The sequence below is a fragment of the Bubalus kerabau genome, chromosome 13 (assembly GCF_029407905.1).
Source record: "Bubalus kerabau isolate K-KA32 ecotype Philippines breed swamp buffalo chromosome 13, PCC_UOA_SB_1v2, whole genome shotgun sequence".
NCBI lineage: Eukaryota > Metazoa > Chordata > Mammalia > Artiodactyla > Bovidae > Bubalus > Bubalus kerabau.
The window spans coordinates 59,948,601-59,967,654 of NC_073636.1; the positions used below are offsets into that span (position 1 = coordinate 59,948,601).

The window sequence follows — 19,054 nt, forward strand, 5'->3', positions numbered from 1 at the left end:
TATCAGATTTATAAATATCAAAACGTTTTATAACATAGCTTTTATAAATATGGGAAAAGAATCATCGTATTTGTGGTAATAAGCATTGATACAATCTTTTAGGAGGGTAATCTGGCAATAACTATAGTAGATTGCAAAAATCATACCCCTTATTTTAGGAATTCTACTTCTATACTATATATGTACATATGATAAAATGCACATATGTTCTTCCACGTTAGGAAAAATGAGTCTTCAAGTACTTTCTCTGCAGCATAATTTATGCTAGCAAAGGAAATATAACCACACCAGTGTTAAATATTCAGTACATTATGTTACATGTACACAGTGGAATAGTATGCAGCCATGAAAATGATGCCATAGGACTATACATGCTATTACTTTATGGAAAGAAGACAAAGTGCACAAGAGTGTGTAAAGTACAAAGTATAAAGGGTGCAAGGGGTCCATACCACACACATGGACACAGACTTTCTGGAAGGAAAGCATTAGAAAGAAAGAAAGAAAGTGAAGTCACTCAGTCGTGTCCAACTCTTTTCGACCCTGTGGACTGAAGCCTACCAGGCTCCTCCAACCATGGGATTTTCCAGGCAAGAGTACTGAAGTGGGTTGCCATTTCCTTCTTCAGGGGATCTTCCTGACCCAGGGATCGAACCCGGGTCCCCTGCATTATAGGCAGACGCTTTTACCATCTGAGCCACCAGGGAAGTCCTGGTAACAAAAGCCCCCAGGGAGAGGGATGAGGGTCAGGGAGGACAATAAAACTTACTTTGCAGCAAAACTTTCTCTTCTGTTCTGTTGGAAACTTTGTACTTCACTAACTTCTTTTCATAATCTGGAAATTTTTTAAACATAATCCAGTGTGGTGTCCACCTCTCTCCAATTAACAAACCCCTTAGAGGTGGAAATGTATTATGACTCATCTCTGGACCCAGAGGCTCACGGTGCACACAGCTTCACGAGGAGCTAGACTCTGCAAATGAATGACCCTTCTGAGGCCAAGGTCCTCTCCTAACACCCATGCTTCCTCCAGGCCTAGGTCTCTGCATGTCCTGGGAATTCAAAGCCAGGGGCTGAAAGTGCTGGCATAACCCCGAGTGTTAGCACCCCACTGCACCACTGCCCCAGTCTTGAGGGGCTCCATCCCAGCTCCCACCAGCTGCTCCCCTACCTGCCCCATGTGGGAAGAAGGGAGCAGGCTCCATGGTGAGTGTAAACGGATCCAGACACCACACTCTCCTTCCTCCTCTTCCTGGCTGTGTGTACTTGGGGGTGGAAACACGGCTCCATTTGACAAATACTTATGCAGTGTAATTCATTCCTCCAAGCATGTGCTGGGCACCCACGACACGCTGGGGTCTGTTCTAGACACAGCAGTGAACTGTCCAGGAAACTCCTCTGTGCCCGGAGCTTCCAACCTAGTGCAGGGTGAGAATTCTGTCTCCTAAGTGTTCAGGTGTGGGGGACATTAAATACGAAACTGTGGGGACTTCCTGGGGGGTCCAGTGGTTGAGCCTCTACACTCCCAGTGCAGTGGGGCATGGGTTTGATCCCTGGTTGGGGAACTAAGAATCCTGGAAGCTGCACAGCACAGCCTTAAAAAGAAAAAAAGAAAGAAAAGAAAATGTGTACAGAAAGCTTATCTCTATGCCTTCTGCACAGTGAGCCAAAATGAAGCCAATGTGATCACTACCATCCATCCCTTCCCGTGGCAATATCCCCTCCTCCATGTGGCCCATGATTCAGAGGCAGGAAGTCTATTATATACATATTCATATTCATGTATATATATACAAATTCATATTATATACATATGAATGTATATATATGGGGCTTTCCTGGTGACTCAGATGGTAAAGAACCTGCCTGCAATGTGGGAGACCCAGATTCGATCCCTGGGTCAGGAAATCCCCTGGAGGGAATGGCTACTGACTCCAGTATTCTTGCCTGGAGAATTACATGGACAGAGAAGCCTGGTGGACTATAGTCCCTGAGCTCATGAAGAGTTGGACACAACTGAGCAAATAACACACACACACACACACACACACTCTCTCTCTCTCTCTCTCTCTATATATATATATACATGAATGTTTATATATATATACACTATATATATGTCACACATATATGATTGTATATATGCCTATATATTTTATAGTGTTTATATGACTATATTATAACTGTATATACATATATATACCTGTCATATATATGATTGTATACATATGACTGTATTTATGACTGTACTTATATTTATTTATATATTGTATATATATGACTACATACATATGTGTGTGCATATATATATATACACACACATATATATAGGGTTTCCCAGGTAGCATTAGTGGTAAAGAAACCACCTGCCAACGCAGGAGGCACAAGAGTTGCAGGTTCAATCCCTGGATTGGGAAGAGCCCCTGGAGGAGGGCATAACCACTCACTCCAATATTTTTGCCTGGAAAATTTCAAAGACAGAGAAGCCTGGCAGGCTACAGTCCATGGGTTCGCAAAGAGTCAGACATGACTGAGCATGAGTACACCACACACGTACATATATATGTATGCTGCTGCTGCTGCTGCTAAGTCGCTTCAGTCATGTCTGACTCTGTGCGACCCCACAGACAGCAGCTCACCAGGCATGTCATATATATATATATATATATACACACACTCGCACACGTGTGTGTGTGTTTGTGTGTGTGTGTGTAGTACTAGCACACATAAGCTAGCATTCCATCAGTTTGGTTCAGTCGCTCAGTTGTGTCCGACTCTTTGTGACCCCATAGACTGCAGCACCCCAGGCTCCCCTGTCCATCACCAACTCCCGGAGCCTGCTCAAACTCATGTCCATCAAGTCAGTGATGCCATCCAACCATCTCATCCTCTGTCTCCCCCTTCTCCTCCTGCCTTCAATCTTCTCCCAGCATCAGGGTCTTTTCTAATGAGTCAGTTCTTCACATCAGGTGGCCAAACTATTGGAGCTTCAGCTTCAACATCAGTCCTTTCAATGAATATTCAGGACTGATTTCCTTTAGGATTGACTGGTTTGATCTCCTTACAGTTCAAGGAACTCTAAAGAGTCTTCTCCAACACCACAGTTCAAAAGCATCAATTCTTTGGCCTCCCATCCTGTGAATATTATTATTAATATGAAGAGAGCAGCTATAGGTGACTTGCAGTGCTCTTCTCTCTTGCAGGGAAACATCACTTTTGGTAGGAGTTGGATGTAGTTTAAATGCTGAAAGGAAGACTGAAATGATTAAGATAATAGAAACACAAAAGATAAAGTACCAAAACTACTTGGCAGAGTTCCCAGCATCCTGTAAGCATCCTAGGACTTGAAGGGGAGCTCTTTTTATTATTGCCACAGTGTTTAAATTTATTATTACTTGTTATTACATCATCTAATCATTGGATCTTCCCCTGCAGCTCCACTTCCAGTTTCTTTTTATTTTTTTAATATTTATCTTTATTTATTTATTTACTTGGCTGTGCCAGTCTTAGTTGTAGCGTGCAGGATCTTCAGTTGCAGCATGCAGGATCTAGTTTCCCAATGAGGGATCAAACCCAGGCCCCCTGCACTGGGAGTGCAGAGTCTTACCCACTGGACCAGCAGGGATCCCTCACCTCCAGTTTCCAAAGGGAAATCTCCAGCAGATTCACCCCCAGCTGCACAGAACACCTTCCTGTCCCAACAGCCCTAATGCAGCTTCCAGAAGAAAAAGTTCCTGGAGAATTCCTCCTTCCAAAGAGCCCAGCATAGGTTTGAGACCAAGGAGCACAGGTTTTAGGTCGATCCCGACAGGGTAGGCACCCAGCTCAGCCTCCCCTTGGCCCTGTGAGCCTGGAGACAGGTTGCCATGCTCTGGGCCTATTTCCATCACTTCTGGCGCATCTGCAGGGTAATTAGGAAGGGTTCCTTAAAGCAACACAAGGCAGCCTGTGCACTACAAGCTTAGGGTTACTCCTCTCCGCGCCTCATTCATTGACAGTGAAAGTTGGGTTCTGTCCTGGGCCTGACCTTGGGCCCTAGACGTCAGTGATTGGCATGACTCGCTGCACAGGGTGAAGATGACGGTAAAGACGCGGGTTCCCACTGAGTCCGCAGAGGGAGCAGCCCCAGGGGGAACCAGCAAAGCCCAGTAACAAGTCCCAGGAAATAGAATCAGAATCTGATAATAAAATAAAGTCTAACATCTTTGTTTCTTTCTGCGGTCAGTGGCCCACAGGGTACCATATTCAGAGGCTTATGCATCCCGCCTTCTGACCAGAGTTCCTTGAAGGATACAGCTGCGCCTGCGCTGACCACGCAGCTCTGCGGGAGGTGTGCACAGACGCCGCTCACAGACACTCAATTCGGGATGGAGGCGGGCCGTGTGCAGAGACCCCGCCCCCGCCCCTCCCAGTTGTCAAAATGGTGAAGCAGCCCCGCCCATAGCCTATCCAGGAGAGCCCGCGCTCGAGACCATGAGTTCAAGACCCTCCGTTCCTTGATCGAATAAAGTGTTCCTTTAGGGCTTCCCCGGTGATTCAGACGGTAAAGAATCTGCCCGCGAGAGACCCAGGTTCCATCCCTGGGTCAGGAAGATTGCCTGGAGAAGGAAATGGCAACCCATTCCAGTATTCTTGCCTGGAGTATCCCATGGACAGAAGAGCTTGGTGAACTACAGTCCATGGGGTGGCAAAGAGTCAGACACAACTGAGTGACTAACACTTACACTTCTGAATTGAACACGATCTCATTCTATTAGCTTCAACAACAGCGGACAGGAGGACCCTCCTTGGGGGCCTGACTCAAAAGGGTCAGTGACATTGTGGGCGAGGTTAACTTTGGTCACTTGGTCAAGGTGGTATTGCCCAGGCATCTCCACTGTCAAGTTATGTCCTTTCGCCTTTTGAGTAAGTACTTGGAGGCAACATAACTGCTATCCTGTTACTCCTACAACCCTGACACCCTATCAGTTTCCTGGGGCTGCCCAGGAAATTAACATAATGTGGGCAGCATAGTATGACATTCATTTCGAAGACCAGAAGTCTGAGATCAAGGTGTCGGCAGGGCTCCACTCCCTCTGGGTCTAGGGGAGGGACCCTCCTTCCTGCCTCCAGCTTCTGGTGGATCCAGGTGTTCTTGGCTTGCAGCTGCCTCACCCAGTCTCCATCCCCACGGTCACAGGACCTCCGCCTCTTCATGAGTCTGTCTTCTCTTCTGTCCCTTACAAGGGACACTTGTTATTGGACTTAGGGCCCATCTGGTTATCCCGCATGATCTCATCTTGAGATCGCCAACTTAATTACATCTGCAAAGACTTTTTCCAAATAAGGTCACAATCACAAACAACAGGTTATTAGGACATGGACATTTCTTTTGGCAGGGGGTTGCCTTTCAACTCACCCACCACCACCCCTAGCCCCATCCTTGTTCATGGAACCACCGAAGGGCTTCCTCTCTGGTCTCCCAACCCCTTCTTATCCCTCCTCTGCCTAAGAGTAGTGGTCTGGAAACATAACCCTCCAGAAGCTTCCCATTGCTCTCAGAATTAACTCTAATCCCATACTTTGGGCTGCAAGGGGCTGCCTGATGAAGCCCTGCCCATTATCCAACTTAGTCCCTACCACTGGCACCCCAGCTAGAATAGATGTTCCAGGTGGGCAGGGATCTTTGACTATCTGCTCTCTGTTGTCGTTGTTGTTTAGTCACTAAGTCGTGTCTGACTCTTCACAACCCCATCAACTGCAGCACACCAGGCTTCCCTGTCCTTCACCATCTCCCAAAGTTTGTTCAAACTCATGTCCGTTGAGTTGTTGATGTTCTCTGTTGACCTCCCCATTATTTAGAAGAACATCTGGTGTGTAAATGGCAGGGAATGAGTATGTGCTGAATGGGTCCATGAGGGAAACAAATTCCTACTGCCAGACATGGTGAAAGGTAGATGCATGACCTTCATTACTCCTCAAAGTCATCCTCTCATTTGAGGCCCACTATTACTTTTATCCCCTATGAGAAAATAGAGGCACAGAGGGGTTAAACAACTTTCCCAGGAGCACACAGCTGGTAAGTGGAGAAGCTGAAACTCAAACCCAGGCAGTCTGACCCCAGCATTGCTGTCCAATCACTCTGCCTGTTGGACACCGGACTGAACTGAAGGGGGACAAAGATAGATAAAAATGTGGCCTCTGACCCCTTGTCATCACTGTCCCATCACCAAGATGAGCGTGCAACCTATTCTGTTATGAAGTGTGTTGCAGGTGTCTCAATTCAGCCGGTGCAAAGGCATAACTGGCCAACTGCACTTTCCAAGAAGGCTTCTCCAAGGAGGAGGGCAGAGCAGACACCCCTCCACCCCCACCCCGTGAAGTTGCACTTTCCCCATCAGCCTCCAGCCCTAGGTCTGGACCTCTCCAAGTGTGAGCATCTCTACTGACAGCAAGGTATATACACAGGAACCGCCATCCTCAGCTGCACCCTGGGTCCTGTGTGGGGCTGCCTCAAATAAAACCCAGGAGGACTGCCCTGGTGGTCCAGTGGTTAAGAATCCGCTTTCCAATTCAGGGGACATGGGTTTGATCCCTGGTTGGGGAACTAGGATGCCACGTGCTGCGGGGCAACCAAATCTGTGTGCCTTTACTAGAGAGAAGCTCACACACTGCAATGAAAGAGCCCGCATGCCGCAACTAAGACCTGATACTGTCAAAAATAAATAAATAATACATAAATATTTTAAAATAAACAAAACCCACAGACAGAACCCCTTTGGGGGTGGGCACCACACACAGCACTGAACTTGCATTGCCATGGGAATCTTCGACAACTCTCCATGGGACCAACAAGGAAACTGAGGTTGGCAGTGCAATACTTACCAAAGTCACACAGCTATGATGTGGCAGAAGTAGGTATTGAGTCCAGGCTGATCTTGGCACTAGACCCCTTCTCTTAACAGCTCTGCTGTTTTTAGTCAATTTCTAATTATTTTGGACTTCCCTGGTGGCTCAGATATGCAGATGACACCACCCTTATGGCAGAAAGTGAAGAGGAACTAAAAAGCCTCTTGATGAAAAGTGAAAGAGGAGAGTGAAAAAGTTGGCTTAAAGCTCAACATTTGGAAAACTAAGATCATGGCATCTAGTCCCATCACTTCATGGGAAATAGATGGGGAAACAGTGGAAACAGTGTCAGACTTTATTTTGGGGGGACTCCAAAATCACTGCAGATGGTGATTGCAGCCATGAAATTAAAAGACGCTTACTCCTTGGAAGGAAAGTTATGACCAACCTAGATAGCATATTCAAAAGCAGAGACATTACTTTGCCAACAAAGGTCTGTCTAGTCAAGGCTATGGTTTTTCCAGTGGTCATGTATGGATGTGAGAGTTGGACTGGAAAGAAAGCCGAGCGCCAAAGAATTGATGCTTTTGAACTGTGGTGTTGGAGAAGACTCTTGAGAGTCCCTTGGACTGCAAGGAGATCCAACCAGTCCATTCTGAAGGAGACCAGTCCTGGGTGTTCACTGGAAGGACTGATGCTGAGACTGAAACTCCAATACTTCGGCCACCTCATGCGAAGAGTTGACTCATTGGAAAAGACCCTGATGCTGGGAGGGATTGGGGGCAGGAGGAGAAGGGGACAACAGAGGATGACATGGCTGGATGGCATCACCAACTTGATGCACATGAGTTTGGGTGAATTCTGGGAGTTGGTGATGGACAGGGAGGCCTGGCCTGCTACGATTCATGGGGTTGCAAAGAGTTGGACATGACTGAGTGACTGAACTAAACTGAACTGAATTATTTTGGGGTTGGTGGCTCAGACAGTAAACTATCTGCCTGCAATGTGGGAGACTCAGGTTTGATTCCTGGGTCAGGAAGATCCCCTTGAGAAGGGAATAACAACCCACTCTAGTATTCTTGCCTAGAAAATCCCGTGGACAGAGGAGCCTGCCAGGCTACAGTCCATGGGGTCACAAAGAGTCAGGCATGACTGAGCAACTAACACTTTCACTTCTTTCAATTATTTTTTGAATGATACAAATACCTTTCGTTGCATTTGTTTGTCTAAAAAAAAAAGTATTTGTTCAATGTATACTTTAAGACATTATCATAATTTTCCGTAATCTTTTAAAAGAATTTAAAAAGTTTTATTAATTATTTTTTATTAAAAAAAATAAAAATTCCTCTGTTTTGTGAGGATGGAAAGTCCATAGAAATAAATAGGGACTGAGGTGGGGCGGGTATGGGGGTAGAGAGCTGAGAGGATCAGGACCTAGGATGCCAAGATTAGGCGGGACTGCCCTGTATGGGGAATTGTAAATCACTAGGCAGGGCCAGTTGAGAAGAGATTTTCATTTCTTATGGAAATGATCTTGAAAGGCAGGAGGATTCTTCAGCTTTTCTGAGCGTGGGGGTTGAAGGGTGGGGTCTACATAGCTTACCCTCTGCCTCAGCTGTGGAGGTTCGGGGTCTTATAGTAGGTCATCAACCAGATGGAAGGGACAGGAGGCTAGACCCCAGCTCCCATCCAATGTTTGATGATCACATCTACAAAACGGGCACAGATGGTGCTCATCTCTGAGAGGGGGCCACTGGGAGGGTCCCACGGGGGCAAAGGGCACAGGTGATGAGCATCACTGCAAGATCATCATCTCCGTGGCAAAGACCAGGTCTATTTGATTCATCACCATATGCCATAAATGAATTGGCACATAGTAGGTACTCAGTAAATACCTTATAAGTGAAGAAATGATAAAGCGGGGTCCATAGAGACTTACCAAAAAGTGATTTCAAAACTTCAGGATCAGGAGGACAGTCTGTGAGCACTTTGTCACAAGTGGGGCAGGGGTCACCCCTTGTCACAGGTCACACGGCAAAGGACAGTGGGAGGGCAGAGGCTGGTATGGACTACACACTCTCGCTGGGTTAGACACTCCACAGAGATGAGAAAGAGCCTGTCTGGCTCCCAGGGTGCATCCCTTTGCTCACGTTGGGGCTGGCACATAGTAGGTACTCTAGAAACTTAAGAGCGTTCATGAGAAAAAAAGAGAGGAATTTGAGTCCCTTCAAGATTATAAACTGGAGGCTTTCCTGGCCATCCAGTGGTGAAAACTCTGAGCTTCCAATGCAGAGGATATGGATTTGGTCAGGGAATTAGGATCCCACATGCTGTGTGACCAAAAGAAAAGAGAGAGATCATAAACTGGAAACTCTCTTTCCTACATTATAGTCAGAAAATCTTAAAGGAAAAGCAGCTGAAAGTGAAAGTGTTGGTTGCTCAGTCGTGTCCAACTCTTTGTGACCCCCGCAGACTATAGCCCACCAGGCTTCTCCTGTCCATGGGATTCTCCAGGCAAGAATACTGGAGTGGGTTGCCATTCCCTTCTCCAGGGGAATCTTTCCAATCCAGGGATGGGACCCTTGTCTCCTGGATTGCAGGCAGACGGTCTGAGCCACCAGGGAAGCTCCTGGAAAAGCAGCTAAATTATTTCAAAAGAAACTGTAGACTCAGTAGGGAGCCTCTATCATAAGTTTCAGAATCCACCTTCCCATGTGAGTGTTCTGGAGCTAAAAGCCACAGAGCAGCAGAAGTCTGGTGAGACATTCTTGGATTCATAAACTCTGGATCTCACTCTAATTGGCAGCCAGGCCCATAATTAAGGTCTTCTTACCTCTCTTCAGGAACCATTTCCTGAAAGCCTCAATCAATGTAATTGTGCTTCCTCAGAAACCACCACCCAGCAAAGTCAACCACAAATCACAAAGCAAGCAGCTGGCCCAAGTGCTTCTGGCTGCATGGTGATGATGCCCTTGGGGGTGGACATTTGATCTGGTCAGCTCTACGTGGGCAGAGGCTCCCACCACCTAAACTGTGAATTCATGCATTTACAGGAGAGAATCCAGATAGACCCCTCCAGCCCACCTACGGCGGGGCGCACACTCAGTCCTGCGGAAACCCATGTTGTTTGCAGAGGAAACAAGACTCCTTCTGCAGACTCGGGAGTCGAGACTGTTGGGTCTTTCTCTTTTTGCCTTCTTTTTAAAAAGCAACTTTATAAATGTTGTAACTTACATACCACAGAAGTCACCCACTGTGTGTACACAGTGCTGTGACTTTCATAAGCTTTTGGAATTTGCATCTTCATTGCCTCTATCCAGTTTTAAAATATTTCTATCATCTGAGAAGTTTCTACTTGCATTGAGATTTTTACATGAAAGTGTTAGTCACTCAGTCGTGTCCGACTCTTTGCAGCCCCATGGACTGTAGCCCTCCAGGCTCCTCTGCTCATGGGATTCTCCAGGCAAGAATACTGGAGTGGATTGCCATGCCCCTTCTCCAGGGGAATCTTGGGCTTCCCAGGTGGCTCAGATGGTAAAGAGGTTTTTAAAGCCATTCACTTTTACACTGTGAGCTTCCCAGGTGGCTCAGACAGTAAAGAATCTCCCTGCAATGCAGGAGATCCAGGTTCAATCCCTGGGTCAACAAGATCCCCTGAAGGAGGGCAAGGCAACCCACCATAGTATTCTTGCTTGGAGAATTCCATGGACAGAGACTATCAGACTACAGTTCATGGGGTCACAAAGAGTTAGAAACTGAGCAAATAACATACTGTAACTCCAGAAGTTAAACCCTGGGCAGCCCCAGGATAAAATGTTCTCGTGAAAGAACCAGGTTAGGCCCCATTTTTCATGGGAGGGAGCTCTTTGGGTGGGGTGCTACTTAAGTTGCATCCTGGGTGCTATTTAATTTGCATACTATACCCTGGTGCCTCACAGGATGGAAAAAAGGCATGAAAGTGGGCGGTTGGGAGCTTCCCCAGAGATCATGAATAAGACGAGAGAGACATCACTCACTGAACAGTTGACACCAATCTTTTATAATCTTTTTTTTCTGATCACTGATATGTCAACCATAGCCAGCGTTTCTCAGGTTGTCGGGCTCTGGGCCCCTGAGATGTTGACGGTTGAGGGGTGGAGGAGGGATTAAAATGATGTCTTCAAGTTCAGGTAACAATGGGTTAAACAAAAGTTTCTTCACTGCAGGATTTACCAGAGCCTTCGGTTCCTTAAAGAGGACAGTTAATCTCCAAAAGGGAGATTTGGACCACAGAAGCGGTTTTTCAAGGAAGATGGTACTGGTGTTTATGAAGGACCCCATACAGCTCAGGCTTCTGCGTGGTAGCAGGCAATATATAAGAAAAGATAGCAGGTGACATTATATGTTGGGTGCCTGCTTCAAAATACTGTTTTGGGGCCTTTGTGTAATTTTCTCTTTAAATAACACAAAAACCCATCTCGAAGAAGGTGGGTCTGAAACTGCAGCCCCTCCTCTGATGTCTCAAATCACCTCCCTGATGAAGTTACTCCTCTCAGATTCCTCACAGACACAAACACACAGTAAATGCTAAAAACAATAATGTCATGGAAGAACAAACTGTCACATATAGTTTCATTCACCTAACCATTTGAAAAGATGCCTAGCTCTGGCCCATCCATACAATGGAATAAATGGTTCATCCATGCAATGGAATCCTATAGTTAGTTAGTTCAGTCACTCAGTCATGTCCGACTCTTTGCGACCCCATGAATCGCAGCACGCCAGGCCTCCCTGTCCATCACCTATACATCTACACAAAAGAGTGAGGCACTTCTGTGTGTATCAGCTGGTAAAGATCTGCAAGAAATATCCTTAAGCAAAAAAAGAGGAAAACTGAAATGAAATAGTGAATGTAAAACATTTGGCCTGGATCCCAGTGCATAATACATGATAAACAAACAATACCTGTTATTATCATGATAAACTGAACAATTCCTGAATTAATTACCTGTAATTCTTTTAAATAACCACTTGAAGGGCATAAGGAATTTACCATTTAAACAAATTTTGTTTTTCCAAATCAATGTCTTAGCCAGGGACCTCTACGTTTCCTTTCACTGTTGACAGTCAATAAAGTTCTGATGAGCCCCACCCATAGGCTCAACCCCACCCTCACCTCCTGGACAGACACTGTAAGCTTGAGGAATTTTTAATTCTGAGTTAGACAAGGCCAGCACCACACAGCATGCTCATTTCTCTGCTTCCTGGTCCTGGTGTGACAGGGCATCTGGAAGTATCAGTCTTCAGAGCTAGTTTGGAACTTATCTTGAGCCCCGAGACCAGCCACCTCAGGGCTCTGTCTTCTTTTTTTTTTTTTTTGTCTGCAGCTTGGGGGAACTTTCCTGACCAGGGATCAAATCCAAGTCCCTGTGTTGGGAGTCTTAACCACTGGATTGCCAGGGAAGTCCCAGGGCCCCGCTTTAGTGTCTATTTGTTGGTGGTGTTCAGTTGCTAAGTCATGTCTGACTCTTTGCAACCCCATGCACTTCAGCACACCAGGCTCCCCTGTCCTCCATTATCTCCCGGAGTTTGCTCAAATTCATGTCCATTGAGTCAGTGATGCTATCTAACCATCTCATCATCTGTGGCCCCTTGTCCTTTTGAATTCCATCTATCCCAGCATCAGGGTCTTTTCCAACAAGTCAGCTTTTCACATCAGGTGGCCAAACTACTGGAGCTTCAGCTTCAACATCAGTCCTTCCAATGAATATTCAGGGCTGATTTCCTTTAGGATTTACTGTGTAGAGTTCCAGCCAAAAAAAAAGCCAGTGGCAACTTCCATGGGTTTTTATTCCCTGTGATTGATTCTCTGGGTCTTACTTGCACAAGCGGATATATTGAATCTTCCGCCATCTCAGTAAATTTTGCTGAGGCCCAATCCTGGGAGTTTTACATGATCCCTCCCGATCCTTCAGCTGAAATATCACCTCCTTGGTGAGAGTTCCTGAACGCTCCACATAAAGCAGCCCCTGGCCCCACTTCATCACCCCCAGCAGGCCCGTTCATGTAGACTCTACACTGCAGACTGCAGGGATGAAACTCTGCATCCAAGAACCTACCAATAAAGACCCCTATGAAACAGCTGGCGAACAGGTATGCTCCCCGCCACCTTGTTTATAACCACAGAAGACTGGAAACTTTCTAAACTTCATCAGAACAGGATGAATTATCTGTGCATCACGCACAAAACAACATCCTGCAAAACAAGGCGGCTCTATATGAACCAGTGAGGAGCCATCAAGGTGATAAACCAAGTGAAAAGAGTGAGGTGCCAGACTGTGTGTACAAAATGCCACCATTTGGGTTAAAAAAGAAATACATGTCATTGTGTGTATGTGCCTAAAATAGCTCCTTACACACACCTAATTGGTAATGAGATTGGTCTCCAGCTGGGGAGATGGGGATGGGAGGGGAAACACCCTCATCTCTGTGTACCATTGCATTTCCTCCTGGGGACCCCACTTTACACTAATAATAATATAAAAAGCTACCCATTGCCCTCATGTAATCTTGCCAGGAAGTTCTATCTTCTATGTCTGGCCCCTTCCTTAAAGGCTCAGAATCCAAAGCATAGTCCCTCCCAGGAAACTTCCCTTGACCAGCAAATCTGAAGGACAGGCTGCTGCTTCCTAAGATAGATGCTGGAGTTGGAGCTGCCCATCCATCGAGGAAGGGACCTTGCCCAGGCAACTCACCACTTGGAGTCTGCTTCTCCATCTGTAAAATGGGGCTGTAATGCCTACATCCTATGGTTGTTGGGAAGAGTAAACTAGTTTAATATGAAAAAGGTCTAAAACAGCGGTTGGCACATACTACATGCTGGATAAGGTAGTATCCTACCATGTGGGGCCAGGACAGCACTGGGTCAGAAGCAGCACCCCTGGAGGCAGCCAAGCCTGCTCTGGAAGCTACGAAAGCTTCAGCATCTCGCTCACCTTTTTCTGAGCCTCTGGTGCCTCATCCGCAAGATGGGCTAAAATAGGATTATTAGGTGGGTTTCCCAGGTGGTGCTAGGGGTACAGAATGGCAGGAGACATTAAAGAGCTCAATCACTGGGTTGGGAAGATCCCTGGAGGAGGAAATGGCAACCTACTCCAGTATTCTTGCCTGGAGAATCCCATGGACAGAGCCTGGTGGGTTACAGTCCATAGGGTCACAAAGATTTGGATATGACTGAGCAACTTAGCATGCATGCATGCGGGATTATTAGGGAATTAAATAACATGGTGCATATGTGTTTTCTATAGGTTGTGTTATAGTAAGCGTCACATTTTTTTTAAATTGGTTTTTCTGCATTTTCTTTCTTTTTCTTTCTTTTTCCTTCTGACCACGCTACACAGCTTTCAGGATCTTAGTTTCCTGACCAGGGATTGAACCCGCACCTTGGCAGTGAAAAGTGTGGAGTCCTAACCACTCAGCTGTCAGGGATTTCCCTAGATTTTTTTTGTCTGTGTGTTTTACTAAACCTAAAGTTTTTGTTTGTTAGATTTGATACCAGGTTTTGCTGGTTTTGATCACATTCAAAATGTGGTTTTGCTGGGTCCACCGAGATGTATGGTGGTCATGTCTGACTCTTGTGACCCCATGAACTGTAGCCTGCCAGGCTCCTCTGTCCATGGGATTCTCCAGGCAAGAATACTGGAGTGGATTGCCATTTCCTTCTCCAGGGGATCTTCCCAACCCAGGAATCAAACCTGGGTCTCCTGCATTGCAGGCAGATTCTTCACCCACTGAGCTATGAGGGAAGCCCTGTTTTGACCACATTCAAGTTAAAACATTTATACTGGACAACATGACAGAGAGTGGAAGATCGTCTGCCAGCCACCCTCGACCCCCCAGCCCTGGTGTCAGCCTCCCAGATCCCTGCACAGGACAACCACTTCCTGGGCGCTCATCTGTACTCCCAAAGATATTCTAAGTGTGTACAAGAGTGTGACATGTATTACTTTTGTCAACAATAAAAAGGAAATTGTTTGTGACACTTTAATTCATTCTGTCATCAGCTAAAAGTAGTTAGCAACAATGGATAGAGAAAACAACAATTAAAAGGGAACAGTTGAGAAAATTCTGTCTTTCTAAAGATCTTCTTAAACAGTTGGTGCCTGACACCACTGAATTTTTCCTGTCTTGTGGTTAAACGAATATGCATGGATGTTAGCAATGCATCAAAATCTCTGCTTGAAGAAAATCAGAATTCCCGGCCAAAGAGAAAAAGAAACAGAGGGAAAGCATGGGGGTGGGGGGGCAGCTTCCTACCCTTCCTCGCCTGTTCTCCAGGAAATTGCTTACAGTGAGAAACTGCACTGATTCCAAAGTTAGGAAACAGGTAAAAACCCTTTTCTAAGAAAAATTTTCAACAGCAAAAAACAAAGTTAAGAAATAGTTGCACAAGGGTGCAGGTCTCTCTTGAGATCTTAGCACAGGCTTTCTTTACTTACCCATTTAAATATTTATTTTTCACATAATATTTATTCATTTATGTAAACATTATGAAAGTAAAGCCTATTTGTTTTTTAAAAATTTTAGACTCACATCAGGTAGAAAATGAGACGGTAATCCAGCTTGAGGAAGCAAATTCTGTGATCACTTTGAGTAACGCATCCAGGTTTCATTTACAGCAGCATTTCTCTGCCTCTGGATGGCTGACACCCCAGGGGATTCTTTGTGGGGGGAGCTGTCCTGTGCTCCTGTGTGTGTCCTGTGTGTTTAGCATCGACCCACTAGGATCCCAACAGCAATTTTCCCTCCCCCTACTCGTGACAACCAAAAATGTCTCCAGACATCGTCAAATCTGGGGAAAAAATCACACCCCCTCTTCAAGTCCTCAGGCCAAAACATGATTCCCTCCTGGTTCCTCAAAAAGGAACTGCTGGGGCAAGTGAAACAGAGTCCCCACTCTGGGCCATCACCACCTCCACCTCCAAGGGGACACGGAGGAGAGGTGGGGGAGGGGAACGGGAGGACTGGGACGAAAATAACGACCGGCTCTGCTCTCATCAGAGGCTAAACATCCAAAGTCAGGGTGTCCACAGGAACATGCTCTGTCTGAAATCCTTGGAGGAGAAGCCTTCGCACCTCTTCCAGCTTCGGGAGGTGGCCAGCCACCCTCCACCTCTGCCTCCGACCTCACGTGGCCATCTCCGCTCGTGTCTGTGCCTCTCTTCTCTTAGTAAGGATACAAGTCATGACGATTAAGGCCCACTGGACTCCAGCAGGACCTCATCTTATTTACTCACAACACCCCTATTTCCAAATAAGGTTGAAACCAAGGTACAGGGGTTATAGCTTGGACATACCCCACTTCTAGGGAGTACAATTCAACTCCTAACATCTGTGAAGTCCCAAAGGCCTTCTAATCTCAGCAAGGGCCAGGTGCCAAGACACCCTCTTCAAACCACCACCTCTCAGACTCTCTCTTTTGGGACCATTTCTTAAGATCAAGATCTTCCCTTGGAAAATGTTGGGAAGCCACAAAGAACACTCTGTGCATCATGATAAAAGAGAACAAGGGAATCCCTTCATGGTCCAGAGGTTGGGACTCTGCGTTCTCACTGCCAAGGGCTCTGAAAGCCCAGGTTCAATCCCCTGTCAAGCAACTAAAATCCCACAAGCCTGAGACTTGACCTTGTAAACATTCTTACCAAAGCTCTTCCTTGAACACATTCCTGGAACTAGGCCTTTCAACTCTTCTCAGTCTTCACACTTTTTTCTCATCCATCTCCCACATCAAGATGTTATCCAAAAGAGGCAAGAAAACTAGTGTTTATGATGGTACCAAAAGTACTTGAGCATTCCATGAAACTATAGACTCCAGTGTAGTTTTTAAAAGTCAGGAGATCAGGTTTGTTTCTGCAGATTATGTTCCATGTTACTAAGACAGAGGTTTGATACGCCTTACATCCATGGACCTTGAACATAATGCCAGCCTGGGTTGGCAAAGCCAGAAGGGGTCAGGTTTTGGTGACTCCAATTGTCACCAAGCCTCCCAGCCTGGTGGCCTATGGATTTCAGAGAAGTACATGAAAACTGTCAACTGGAAGAGAAATCTGATGTATCTGAGATCTGAGAAAGTAAATCAACAATGATCAGATCATCAGGGAGCAAAAGCCACCCGAGAATAGCGCATAGGTGCACTATGGCATCGAAATTTTGAAAGCAAACCTTTCCTATCTCCAATTAAGGAGACAAGTCTCACCACCCACTCAGCACAGGCAACTAAGAGGCACTGGCTGAGGGTCACAGCCACCCAGGGATCAGAGAAAGCTCCCTCACCTGGAAAACATGCTTAAAAGTACCTCAGACTGTTCTTCCCTTTGTAGCCCAGGACAGCCGTTTCCTGGGTTCTCCACCTGCTATTGTTATTCAGTGGCTAAGTCGTGTCCAACTGTTTGTGACCCCATGGACTGCAGCTCACCAGGCTTCCCTGTCTTTACCGTCTCCTGGAGTTTGCTCAAACTCATGTTCATTGAGTCGGTGATGCCATCCAACCATCTCATCCTGTCACCCCCTTCTCCTCTTGCCCTCAGTCTTTCCCAGCATCAGTGTCTTTTCCACCTGCGGTAAAGGAAGGCAAATTAAACTGCCACTTCACCACCCCAACACACCCCTGGGAAAAGGAAAACACGAGAGAGACACTACAGATGCTCCCTGACTTACGAGGATTTAACTCATAATTTTTCAACTTAAGGTTGGAACAAAAGTGACTGGCATTCAGCAGAAACCATACTTCAAAATTAGAATGTTGCCCTTTTCCTGGGCTAGTGAGATCCTCTCGCGATGCTGGGCAGCAGCAAAGGTCAGTGACCAATACACTCAAAACCATTCTAGTTTCCACCTTCAGTAGAGTAGTCAACAAACTGCATGAGGACTTCCCCTGCAGTCCAGTTGCTAAGACTCCACTTTCCAATGTAAGGAGTGAGGGTTCAATCCCAGGTTGGGGAATTAAGGTCCCACATGCTAGATTTCCCTGGTGGTCCAGTGGTTAAGAATCTGCCTGCCAACTCAGGGGACATGGGTTCAATCTCTGGTCCAGGAAGATCCCACACGCCACAAGGCAACTAAGCCTGTGCGCCACAACCACTGAAGCCCGGGCACCTAGAGCTGCAACAGGAGAGGCCCCCACAATAAGCCCAAGCACTTAGTGCAGGGAGTGGCCCCACTCACTGCAACTAGAGAAAGCCCGTACACAGCAATGAAGACAACACAGCCAAAAAGAAAGAATTCAGCAAATAAAAAAGATCCCACATGCCAAAGGGCGTGGCCAAAATTTTTTTTTAAAAGAAAAACAATTATGATATATTCAACCCCTTACTATAAAACAGGTTTTGTATTAGATGATTTTGCCCAACTGTAGGCTAATGTAAGTGTTCTGAGGAGGTTTAAGGTAAGTGAATTATTTTTTAAACAAATGAGGTATAGGAAACTCCCTGGCAGTTTAGGGGTTAGGACTTGGCACGTTCACTTTCAGGGCCCAGGTTCAGTCCCTGGTCAGGGAAATAAGATCCTTCAAGCTGCATGGCACAGCCAAAAAAAAAAAAAAAAAAAAAAAATAGCTGAAGTACAACAACACACTTTGGACTTGAAGCAATTTTAACTTCTGATGAGTTTATTGAGATATAGGCCCATCCTCCTTCAAGAAGGATCAACCCTGAAGTCCTCCAGCATCACAGCAACCCATACAGGAATTCCTAACAGCTGGTAACCAACACTTACCCCAGGAAAAAGGCAGTGGGTTCCCCACCAGCATTCCCACCACTGCTGAGCATTAGGAGTTTCTGCCTCACCCATCCATGACCTTATCTTGTTTTGTTTTTTAATATCCAAATACAGGATCTCAGATCTCACCCTGACACTAGGCCCCCAAAATGGAAAGGATGGTTGTTATGAAATCATTTCAAATGAGAAACAGACTAATCATCCCTTTCCTAAGTCACAACTTAAATTGTATGCACATGGAGAGAAGACAGCCATGAAGGGCTATTGACAACACCCCATCTGACCTTCCAGAGAACCTCTAAGTGTCTGGGAGACAGGCAGGCATCTATCTCCAAGGTGCCCGGATGGACAGATATCCAGTCTGTAGATGCAGAGACCTGCTGAGTCTCTCTCCAAAATGAACTCTGGATCGTGCGTGTCTTCGGACAGCGATGGGTTTTCTTTCAGTGCAACCATGAGGAAAAAAAGGAGC

General features: G+C 46.1%; 1 non-coding gene across 1 annotated transcript; it reads right to left on the reverse strand.

Annotated features, from left to right (window-relative positions):
* Positions 1 to 633: 633 nt before the first annotated feature.
* On the reverse strand, positions 634 to 707 carry TRNAY-AUA (transfer RNA tyrosine (anticodon AUA)). The gene has a single exon. It is a non-coding gene; the product is annotated as a tRNA-Tyr (tRNA).
* Positions 708 to 19,054: the final 18,347 nt, after the last annotated feature.